At 31.9% G+C, this 13,226-nt stretch overlaps 1 pseudogene; it reads right to left on the minus strand.

Annotated features, from left to right (window-relative positions):
- Positions 1-222: 222 nt before the first annotated feature.
- On the minus strand, positions 223-11,513 carry LOC120117213 (annotated as a pseudogene).
- Between the last annotated feature and the right edge of the window lie 1,713 nt (positions 11,514-13,226).

Below are 13,226 nucleotides of genomic sequence, written 5' to 3' on the forward strand. Positions count from 1 at the left end.
AATCAAATGTGCAATGCTAAATTGGTCATATTCTAAATGATAAATGATGCAAAACTAATAAACATTAAGCTCAAATTGAAAATTCAAACCAAACCAAATATATTAAGTTCAATCATCCAAAGCATTCAAGTTAAAACATCCAACATCCATAACAAATTCAAACAATCCAAAAACATAAAAAAATGTTCAATCCAAGCAAAACAAAACAGAGCAGGGCAAAGTCTAATCCATAGGAGGATCACGAGGATGAGGATATCGTGCTCGCATCTCGAGTGTGAGCGCTTTTAAACGTTCATTCATCTCCCGTTGTTGAGCCCCCATAGCAGTGAGATAGGACTCAATGGATGCAAGCCTTATATCAAATATATCCAAGAATGATCGAAAGTATGGAGGCACTTGATCCTCTTGCGGTGCTGGTGCTGGCTCGTCCTCGGGTACATGTTCGTCAATGTCGCGCATAAGAGCTTCAAGCTCTGGATCATCATCCGGTGCCAGTGGAGGTGGAGCTCGTGAATAACTAGCTCCCAGTGTTTGTTCAGTGGATCGAACCCATTGCCCAGTTTCCTCATTCTTTTTTATCCCGATTTCTTTAAAGAAGTGAGATTAATTTGGTTTTGGAGAGGGATGTGAATATCAACCGAAACCTTAAGCCCTAGTTTAATAAACAGATTAGAAAGAAGACAACCGTAAACTAAAGTTTCTACATTTTTTGAAAGGACAACATTTACGATATCTACGAGCTCACCAAAAATAATCTGTGGCAGATTTATTTTCTTGTTATGTTGGATACAATGTATCCACCATAAATCTATGACTCTAAGAGTGGATTACCTATCTCCGGATGGTCTAAACCACCAAGAGATCATCAAATGAAGGAATCACTCGTGATGAGTTCCTAAGGTACTAATATTATCCTTAGACTTATAGGGTATAGCCACAATGTCTCTTTCATTATCTATACCATTATTGTCTAAACCAAAAGCATCAGCGATTGTGTCCGAGTTGATACAATAACTTCACCTAAAAGATAGGATCGAATTCCTATGGTTTCGGTTCTACGCTTATTTTGGACACAGACCGCATTGGAATAGAAAATGTGGACCAATTGGTGATAGACGATGAGCTTAATTTGACACAATTTATCAAACATCCAAATATGAAGGATAGGAAGATATCGGAAGTTCATATCCACCATTGCTTGAATGAAGGGGATACGTTCTTCTCGGATTCTATACAATTGGAATGAACTAACGAACCTATCATATAATTCATCTTGACGACGAACGGGTTGGTTGAAGTAAGAATTAAGAATGGTTAATTCAAGTTCGTTTTGATTTGGATTTTGTGGTGGAGGAGGAATGGGAGGTCGGTTTTGACTCGAGCAACTCGATGACGACCTAGGGCGTTTAAGATTAGACATGGTTTACGAAATCAGAATAGGATAGGCAACCTGCAAGTTTGAAACACATGTATGCAATATAATCAATCTCAAAACTTAATTGAGTCTGCAATAGTCAAGGTTCTCTAAACCGAATCCTAATGGGCAAAGTTTTGAAAAACTATTTGAAAAATAATGTTTGACAATCATAATACGTATTGTTTTCATGAAAACATTATAATTAAATCAAAAACATCAATTAAAACAATAATTTTTGAATTTTTTTATTTCAAATTTCAAGGAAAAATTTGAAAAATTGTGTGTTTTTGACGAAATTGGTTGTAAAATCTAGTTTAGAATCATCATATAACCAATGCCCGATGTAATTTTCATCCTCAAAACTAGTCCTAAGTTCAAAATTTGATAAAATAATAGTTTTAGAAAAATACCTTGAAGATTTTCGAATTTGAGTGAGATTGAATGAAGTTTTCACGATTTTAATTATCGTAGCAGGATTAAAAGTTAATAATCAAGAAAATTCTGACTTGAATCATTGGTTTTGAGCAATTTCTGAGAGAGGAGGGCGACGATGTGAGTGTGTTATGTTTTAGGGGTTTTGAAAAATAAGAAGATTTTAGGGATTTAAACTCAAAATCCCGACAGGTGTATCGATGCACATTCAAGGAGTGCATCGGTGCATCTTCATGATGTATCGATGCATTGTCTAGTGTATCGATGCATTATGCACAAAAATGTCAAAAATTCATTTTAAACACTTAAAATGCTAAATTAATTAGCTCTAGTGGTATTGGCAACTCATATATTGAAAATTAACTATGTTCAATCAATCAAATCTATCCTTAAACATTATTTGAACATATAATTAATTTTCACTAAAAATCATAAACTCCCCCTAACTATTAGCAAACAATGCAATTAAAAATATTATTTTTATAAGCATTTTCCAAAAACTAATTAAAAGTGCTAAAATTATTTTAAACACTAAGTGAAGATAGGTTAGTTAAACCTAATTCTCTCCTAAGTGTCCAAAATATTTCTTTATCTAAAGGTTTTGTAAAAATATCTGCTAGTTAGTGCAAGTATCAAAAAAGTCTAGAACTACATCTTCTTTAGTGACATGATCTCTAATGAAATGATGTCTAATTTCAATGTGCTTAGTTCTAGAGTGTTGGATGGGATTTTTAGTGAGACAAATAGCACTAGTATTGCCACACTTGATAGGTATGGTACCTACTTCAATTCTATAATCTAAAAGTTGTTGTTTCATCCATAAAACGTGTGCACAACAACTACCGGCTGAAATGTATTTCGCTTCAGTAGTAGATAATGCAACACAATTTTGTTTCTTTGAAAACCAAGAAATCAACATATTTCCTAGAAATTGGCAAGTACCGGAGGTGCTTTTCCTATCTATTTTGCATCCTCCATAATCCGCATCAGAGAAGGCATGCAAGCTAAAGCTAAAGTCTCTAGGATACCAAAGTCCTAAACTACGAGTGTCCTTAATGTATCTAAAGATTCTCTTAACAGCTAGTAAATGTGATTCCTTATGGCATAATTGAAATCTAGCACATAAGCAAACACTAAACATAATGTCTGATATACTTGCGGCTAGATAAAGCAAAGAACCAATCATTGACCTATATAATTTAACATCCACACAGTTACCTCCTTCATCTTTGTCAAGCTTTATTGAAGAGCTCGTTAGAGTGATATGAGGTTTCCCATTTTCCAGTCCAAACTTCTTGAGTATATCCTTGACGTACTTATCTTGATTGATAAAGATACCATTTTTTCTTTGCTTGATTTGGAGTCCCAAGAAATATGAGAGCTCCCCCATCATGCTCATCTCGAATTCACTCTGCATTAGCTTAGAAAATTCTTGGCAAAACATCATTAGTAGAACCAAATATTATATCATCAACATAAATTTGAACTACTAATAAATCTTTACCTTTATGCTTTAAAAATAATATAGTGTCAACCTTCCCTTTTGAAAAACCTTTTTCAATTAAAAAATTTGACAATCTTTCATACCAAGCTCTAGGAGCTTGCTTTAAACCATAAAGTGTTTTTGTCAATTTAAAAACGTGATCCAAAAATTTTGAATCTTCAAAACCAGGAGGTTGTTCCACATACACTTCTTCTTTTATAAAACCATTTAAAAATGCACTTTTAACATCCATTTGATATAATTTAAATTCATGAAAACATGCAAATGCTAATAACATTCTAATTACTTCCATCCTAGCTATGGGAGCGTATGTTTCATCATAGTCTATGCTTCTTCTTGAGTATAGCCTTGAGCAACAAGTATAACCTTGTTTCTCACTATATTACCACTTTCATCAAGCTTATTCCAAAATAATCATCTAGTACCTACAGTAGATTTATTACTAGGCCTTTTAACTAATGTCCATACTTTACTTCTCTCAAATTGATTTAACTCTTCTTGCATAGCCATAATCCAATGTTCATCATTTAATGTGTCTTTAATATTATTAGGCTCTATGCACGAGATAAATACAACATAATTACATATATTTCTAAGAGAAGATCTAGTTGTTACCCCTTTGGATGGATCACCTATTATCTCACGATCTTTGACATAGTTGTATTCTCTTGGGTAAGAGATTTCCCTTTCTTCAATGGTTGGATTCTTGAGAACATCATGAGTTTCCTCATCTTTCGTTTCTTCCTTTGATGATGGTTCTCCAATGTCATGTCTAACGCCATTTTTGTTTACAATACCTACATCATCATTCTCACAAGAATCCTTTCTCGGAAGGGAATTATAATCGAAAACAACATGTATAGAATCTTCTACCACTAAAGTTCTTTTATTAAATACCCAATAAGCTTTAGAATTTAAGGAATAACCTAGAAAAATTCCTTCATCACTTTTAACATCAAATTTGCCAACATTTTCTTTATCGTTTTTTAAAACAAAACATTTACATCCAAAATGATGAAAATAACTAATGTTAGGTTTTTATTTTTGAAAAGTTCATATGGAGTTTTCTTTAAAATTGGCCTAATTATTATTCGGTTGATAACATAACAAGCGGTACTTGTGGCTTTAGCCCAAAAATATTTTGGCAAATTGTTTTCACAAAGCATGGTTCTAACCATTTCTTCTAAAGTTCGATTTTTCCTCTTAACAACTCCATTTTGTTGAGAGGTTCTAGGTGTTGAAAAATTATGGCCAATACCATTAGAATTACAAAAATCAGTAAATCCAAGATTTTCAAATTCAGTACCATGATCACTCCTAACACTAGTTATGAGTAACCTTTTTCGTTTTGGATTACTTTTGAAAACGTGATGAATTTTTCTAATGCTTCATCTTTAGTACTTAAGAATAGAACCCAAGTATATCTAGAATAGTCATCTACTAATACAAAACAATATTATTTTTCACTCAAGCTAATAGTTTTAATTGGCCCAAAAAGATCTATATGGATTAATTGTAATACTCTACTAGTTGATACATCATTAATGGACTTAAAGGAAGCTTTATATTGTTTTCCTTTAGCACAACCATCACAGATTTTATCATTATCAAATTTTAGCTTTGGAAACCTTCTTACTAAATCTCATTGAATTAGTCGTTGTAAAACACACATGCTAGTATGTCTTAGTCTCCTATGCCATAACCAACTATCATGCTCATCCTTAACAACTAGGAACAAGTTAGTCATATTTATTGTATCTAAATGTACCATATTATGTTTCCTATTCTATGACCAACAAGCATAATCCGATTAGATGCAATGTCGATTACTTTACAACCATTAGATTCAAATAAGACATTGTATCCTTTATCACAAAATTGACTAGTACTCAATACATTATGCTTTAACCAATTCACATATAAAACATTTTCTATTTGTATGGAAGAGGTATTACCTGTTGTACCTATACCTTCAATGCGACCTTTTGAATTATCACCAAAAGTCATTTCTCCTCCATTTTTTGTCTTTAAGCTCTATGAATCGACTTTTGTCTCCGGTCATGTGTCTTGAGCATCCACTATCAAGGTATCATGAGTTTGAATTTGTTTTATGTGCCTTGTAGCAATGCTCATTTTCCTACAAACATAGATTAAAATTTGATTTTTGGTACCCAATTTCTTTTGGGTCCATATTCATTAGTCTCCAAAATCCTAGTCCCTTGGGTATCAATTTGTGTAGGATATTCTTATCTTTAGTAGTAATGAGTTCTTTAGGAACACATATACTTCTAATGATTTTTCCATTGAGGTTCTTCGGGGACCTTTATGATTGTAGTTTTTAAAACTTTTTCTAACAAAGTTGATTTTTGAACTTTCTCCATTTTCAAAACGTTTTGGTTCAACTTTATTAAAAGAAGCTTTAAGATCATCAATTTTCTTTTGATGATAGTCATGAACTTTTGAAAGTAAGTTATGCAAATCATTATTTTTCTTTTCAAAATCTTCAATTTTGATTTGCAATTCTTTAATCTTACTTTCAAGATCATTGTTGGTTTTGGTCATAAGACTATTTTCATTTTTCAATTTTGAAATATCATTTTTCAATTTTGAAATATCATTCTTGTATTTTGAAAATAAAGTCTTATAATCCGAAGCCAACCCATTATAATCCTCTAATAACTCATCATAAGATAAATCATCTGAATCAAATGAGTTAGAGGTTATCTGAGAATTTTCCCCAATGGCCATTAAGCACAAGTTTGCTACTTCTTATTCCTCTTCATCGGAACCTTCTTCATCGCTCTATATAGCCACATAAGCCTTGTGCTTCTTCTTGAATTGACTATTTTCTTCAATTACGGGCAATCGTATTTGACATGACCTGGCTTTTTACACTCATAGCAAATAATAGGGTCTTTCTCCTTCGGTTCATTTTTGAAGCCTTCATTTCGTTTGAATTTTCTTCCTCAGTTGGGCCTCATTAATTTTCTGAACCGTTTGGAAAATAATGCCATTTCCTCGTCATCGTCATCTTCTTCCGAATCACTCTCATCTCTTGTGGATTTGAGAGCAACTCTCACGTTCTTCTTTTTCTCCTTCTCCTTCTTTGTCTCGTCAATCTTCTCGAGGTCTACCTCATCTTGAAGCATCATTTCATGAGCGATGAGAGAACCAATTAACTCTTCGAGAGTTAACGACTTTAAGTTTTTAGCCTCGATAATTGTCGTCTTCTTTGATTGCCAATATTTTGGAAGAGAGTAAACTAACTTCCTCACAAGCTTTTCGTTTGGAATGATCTCTCTATATGATTTGAGACCATTGATAATCGTGGAAAATCTATCCATCATAGCTTTGATATCTTCATCCGGTTTCATCCTAAAATTTTCATAACTATGAGTTAGAAGACTAATTTTAGATTCTTTTACCTCATATGTGCCTTCATGAGTGACTTGAAGTTTATCTCATATCTCCTTGGAGGTTGTACAAGATGAGACTCTTCCGTATTCATCTGGTCCAAGAGCACAAAAAATAATATGGATAGCCTTTGAGTTGAGCTAGAACATTTTTGTCTCTGCTTCACTCCATAATCTTGAATGAGTGGAAGGAATGAAGTATCCATCTTCTATGATATTCCATGCTCCCATATCACTTGCTTGAATGAAGTACCTCATTCTATTCTTTCAATAAGCATAATTAGCTCCATTGAAGAAATGAGGCTTGTTGACGGGTATAGAATCAAGACCGAAGTCGGAGTTTGAAGTGGAGGCCATTGATGACTTGAATATCGATATAACTCTTCCTAAATCGACTCAAGAGGCGATTAAACCTTCAAATGAGTGAAGCTCTGATACAAATTGTTGAGTTAATCGATCGATGAAATAGCCAAGAGGGGGTAAATTGGTAATAAAAAATTTAGCGGAAGCTTTTGCATAAACTAGAAAATAATTGCACAACGATTTAGAGTGGTTTGACTTTCTCAACCAAAGTCTACGTCCACTACCTTAGTTATCCATACTAAGGATTTTCCAACAAATTCACTAATTTGTTCTTTTGAGGACAAAGAGTAACCTTACAACTCTTTCAAAAATTATACTCCAAATTCTTGAGAACACTCTCTCCCAAAGATAAGAATACAAATTTCACAAACTTACAAGAAAAACCTCACAAGGTATATTGTTTGCACAATTCTAAAACAAAGAAAGAAAACTCAAAGATAAATAGAATAGAGCACAAATGGTGTTCTTGAAAGCAAAATGAATATTGAATGAAAAATAGGCTTGAAATACTCAAACTTGAGGTTTGATGCTTTCTCTTTGATTCTCTCTCAATTCTTCTTAATTGTTGTTGATCAATGGCTTCTAAGCGTGTTTAAATACTCTTTGGATTACTTATGAACGTTGGAGATCATTAGTGGAGTCAATAGAGTCGTTATTGTGTAAAAATAATTAATAAAACAGTTGAGAGCGTATGGTGCATCGATGCATAGCCAAGGTGCATCGATGCATAGCCAAGGTGCATCGGTACACTATGTGTAAAATTCAAATATTTCGACCGTTATAAGACTTAGTGCATCGGTACACTAGGATGCATCGGTACACTAATTACATTCGATGTTTCAAACATGCTATGAGTGCATCGATGCATGGTCTGTGCATCGGTGCATAAAATGCATTCGATGTTTAAATTAAATCCAGAGTGCGTCGATGCATGGCTGTGCATCGATGCATAAAATGCATTCGAAATGGGGTGTGCATCGATGCATCATTGAGTGCATCGGTACATCCCTTCATGGAATTTATTTTTGGCTTATTTTTTGTTCGCAATACTTTGTGAAAATTGTTTCAAAAATATTTTAAGTTTAAAACATAATTTTACACTTTAGTAGGATTGAAATTGATCTTTGAAAGACTTGGAGTAATATTTTGATATTCGAATAATTGAATCGAATATACTTAAAAAATATTTGTAAAATCTTAAAATTCATTTATACTTAATTTGTTATATCGAAACATCAAAATGTTTTCAACACAAGACAATGTTGACTTATCAAGGAATCAATAGTATAGTCCCCGCCATCATGCTCTGGGGGTTACCACTGGTGATTCTTGAAGTTGGTAAACATCCTTTTAGAAACCCCTTCATTTTTTAAATCTCGAGGCAATGTTTGATTGTTGGGCACAATAATTGATCTCCCACATTCATGCTAGGGGTGAATGTTTAATAAACAAGCACCATCTTTAACTTTGCATCCATAATTATTATTAAATTAAATAAAACTTCTAACTCAAAATTTTCAAATTTCAAAGTAATCAACTAGGTACCAATTTTTGGGCGTTGTGGGGTGTTAACCCTTCCCCACTCGTAACCGGCTCCCGAGTCTAATTTTATGGATTTTTGCAGACCCCAAAAACTCAATATTTTGGTAAAATAAAATATTTTATTAAAATCACCTGATTTTTATGGTGTTTAAATATTACCTTAAAATGGTTGGTGGCGACTCCTCACATTTAAAATCTTTTCAAAGAAAAATTCTAAGTCTTACTAGTTTTTGCCACCCGGGCGAAAAACGGTGACGACAATATTTTTTAACTTTTAATAGTCAATGTACTCAATAAAGCAACACTCTATAGTCGAGAGACAATTTTTTTACTTTACCCTCAATAATTGGTAATTATGACTTCATCATTTAAATAGTGGGTGATCATTTTGTAAATTTTAATAGTTGATGGACCATGTTAAATTCTTTATACGTTAGTATCTACTTATACAATATAAAACTCTTTTAGCTTTACACAAATTCAAAATCACTAGATAGTGAAAATAGATGGTTCAGACTAATTCCTCATTTTTTTAAATAAATATTTTATCATTTCCCATTATTAATTTCAATCATCTATTTTCACTCATCCAATGATCATAAATCTATATAAAACTAAAAGAGTTTTACATTTATAATAAAATCATATCTCATATTTGAAATACGAATTCTAATTTGTAAACGGAATAAATTTAATTGCAAAAAGAATCTTATAATAAATTGAATTTAGTGGTTAAAATGATGTTTTTTTAATAAAAATTAAGAGAAAAAACTGGTGTTAAATCTGTTGACATGAATTGTAATAAGCATTGTAAGTTAGACGAAATATTTTTAGGTAAAAATAATTTAATATTTTAATCAAATAATTAAAGTTATTTAGATAGTTATTGACATTCGAAAATTAAAATCAAAGTAAAGAAAGCAAATATTAAATTTTAGATAGAAGGACCAAAATCAGAATTTAACCTTCCATTTCGAATAAGGCATCTTATAGTAGACGTTGCTATGCTATTTCAAAATTCAAACGATGAAGTCATAATTAATTAATTATCGATTATGATTGGTTTCGTATGATGGAATTTCAAATTTTTAAATAATATTTAGAATGTAAAGTTTAAAATTTTAAAAAATAAATTAAGTTAAAACAATTGTTTTATGATAATGTTTTAGGTAAACTATATATTTAGTCATCTAATTATCATTATATTTTCGTTTTAGTCACCTAATTATTTTTTTAAATCATCATTAATGTTAAGTTTTAATGGAATTTCAAATTTTTAAATAATATTTAGAATGTAAAGTTTAAAATTTTAAAAAATAAATTAAGTTAAAACAATTGTTTTATGATAATGTTTTAGGTAAACTATATATTTAGTCATCTAATTATCATTATATTTTCGTTTTAGTCACCTAATTATTTTTTTAAATCATCATTAATGTTACGTTTTAATTTTATTTTAATCATTCGTCATTAAAAATTAACATTACGTATTTAATTTATTTAAATAAACTATTAATAAAAAATATCTAAAATATGAAAATTCAAAACTTTTAATAAAACGGTCGTCCCAATCCCTCCCCTTCAGTCCATCCTTAAAGCAAAATGGACTTGGTTGTTGAAACTATGGCAGCTTTGGCTTGAAAACATGAGAAAATCAGTTTATCTCAATAACAAAAAAAAAAAAGGCATAGTGTCAAAACTAGCTCCAATCAAGATGATAATTTTGTTCTTTATTTTTTTAACAATTTGATCTCTAACATTTTATTTTAGTGTAAAAAGACTCCTAACTTTTAACAGAATAGTCATTTTGATCCTTAATTCTTTTTATATCATTTGAACTAAAAGGACTTATATTTTGGAGCACTAATCGCATGATAAATAGTACGAACCAAGCAATCTTAGTGGTAAAAGAATTGTTGTTATTCATTGAGATCCCAAATTCGAGCATCATGGATGTCAGAGGTGTGGGCGTTCAATGTCAAATGATTGAGAGTTATCTTTGAACAAATATTATCTTATACTTATCCCAAATTAATAAAAAAATTTATATGTTAACTAACAGTTTTCATCTATAAAGGAGTTTTTTACTCTAAAATGAAACTAACAGTTTCCATCTATAAAGGATTAATTTGGGGGGCGGGACAAAACCTATGAAACCATTTGATCCAGCAAAGTGCCATTGCAAAGACAGGATCAAACCCAGCCTGCACAATCAACAAAAAAACCTCTAGTCCCAACGAAATGCATCCATTTAACACATCCTTTCGCCTGATCTCTGCAACCACGCTCTTCCTGTCATCGACCACCATGCACGATCTCTGCGAATACGATCCTTCAATCATATATGCATACCGTTTATCCCTCGACCCACGATAAACATATGCAAGCACATTAGGTTCCCCATGTAAAATCTTCATGCTCTTCTTTACATGGAAAATGGGTTGTTCTGATGTACAAATTTCACCTGCTTCCCCTCCATACACAAGCCAAGTGTCTACTAGCCTAAGATTTTGTCCACAAAAACAACATAATATATCATTTGCTGGATTAAAATCTTGAGAGAATTATATAAGATGAAACTGTACCTTGCAACGTCGCATAGTGAAGATGGGCTTCCCTGTGCCGTCCATAAGAATGAGTTCTTGGGTCGTCCTCCCATATAACTATCAACTCGGTAAACCAGATCTCCATTTGAATCAATCACATTAAATCCTTTACAGGTAAGTATAAGTGATTTTCTCCACACCGTTGGCGATGTGCACACATCTCCACCTTGAATTTCGGATAACTCTGGATGTTCATCATGGATTGATCTTGACACAGATTTCCAGGAAAGAAACATGTTTTTGTTCTGTAACAAGTGTTTTAAAAGGCTTCTGAAAAGGTATATTTATAGAGAGACTAACCTATATATATGGTAGTTAAGCTTTAGTTATTTCCTTGTGAAAATTACAAAGGAGACAACTTTTACCCAAATGTTAATATTCTTCCATTCGTTCAAGGTTCATAAGAGAGAAATTGAAGATAAACTTACTGTATTTTTTATTATGATACACAGCTTTGAATCTGTTGATGTCAAACATAAAAAGACAAAAGAGGAGAGCGATGATCCCAATTTGTCATGTTTTTGTATGCGAATATTGTTATGTCGAAATCGGAAACCTGGTAGTCATAGTTTTTTCAGTACTTCAGTCGTGGTTGGTAGGCGAGCTTGGCGGAGACGTTGCTCCCAAGGGTTTTGATTGTTGGTCACTTGGATTACATGAAATAGCAATGACGATAACAAAGATAAGTATTGGATATAAGGGTAAACTACGTATTAATTATCCTACTATCATTCTTGGTTTTGTTATAGTCACTCAATTATTATTTTTTAAATCATACCTAACATTACGTTATGTTTTAGTTCCGTTTTGATTATCCACCATTAAAAAATAAATAGAAATGTTAATGTGATAATTTTTTTATTTTTTTCAATAATGACGTGATATTATCTTATGATGACATACCGTTACTACTAGGGATGAAGTATAGTTTTGTCCCAGGGGCCATTGTCCCCCCTAATTTTTTTATTATTAAAAATATATAGGAATAAATATCCATTTAGACCTTTAAATTTTAGTTTATTTTAATTTTGCCCCTCCCAGTTTTCTACTGTTAACTATACTTTGTTCCCCTTGAACTGGTACCATGGCTCCTTCCTGGCTACCACCATTAATTTTTAAACGGAGAATGACCAAGACAAAACCAAAATGATAATTTGATGACTAAATACGTAGTTTACCCTAGATATAAATATGTTTTTATAATATATATATATATATATATATATATTGTTGAACCATGTTTTATAATATTTTGATATAACAAATTAAGGCAAAATGTTTTGGACTTGATTGAATTTGTTCAAAGTTTTCAAAAATAATTCAAAGTCCATTAAACTAGAATTTGAGCACAAAATTAGTTTTCTAGGTATGTAGTACCGATACTGTTCTTACAGTATTGATACTACATGAACGGTACCGATAATGTTCATGTGGTACCGATACCAAAGGTAAGATAAGTATCAATACTCTCTAGGTAGTACATATACTACTTGTTTTCCAAATTGCTCAAATTCTAGAATGCAAAATAAGTACTAATACTCAAGGGGGTATTAATACTACTTTACACAGTGGTATCAATACCATGAAGCATAGTATCGATATTGGTCAAGCCCAACAGTCTTTAACGGCTAATTGATTTAAATTTTACAAAGGTAGTACCGATACTCATTAAAGGAGTAATGATACTCCCTGTTATGGGCAGCTTTATTTTGTAGAAAAGTAATCTCTAACAGCTAGAAACGGCCACAAACTCATTCCTATATATAAAAATAAGTTGAGGACACTTGAAGAATGTTACAACACCTATCCAAGTACTTGAGATCAAGAGAAAAACTCTTTCACTCTTATTTTTCTTTTTCTCTTGTACATAAGTGTTTTTGAGCTCATTGCAAATCTTTTAATTGTTTTTTTAGTGAGCTTAATTTTTGTAAACACCTTCCTTTTGAGAG

The sequence above is a fragment of the Hibiscus syriacus genome, unplaced genomic scaffold (genome assembly GCF_006381635.1).
Source record: "Hibiscus syriacus cultivar Baekdansim isolate YM2019G1 unplaced genomic scaffold, ASM638163v2 tig00110319_pilon, whole genome shotgun sequence".
Classification (NCBI taxonomy): Eukaryota; Viridiplantae; Streptophyta; class Magnoliopsida; order Malvales; family Malvaceae; genus Hibiscus; species Hibiscus syriacus.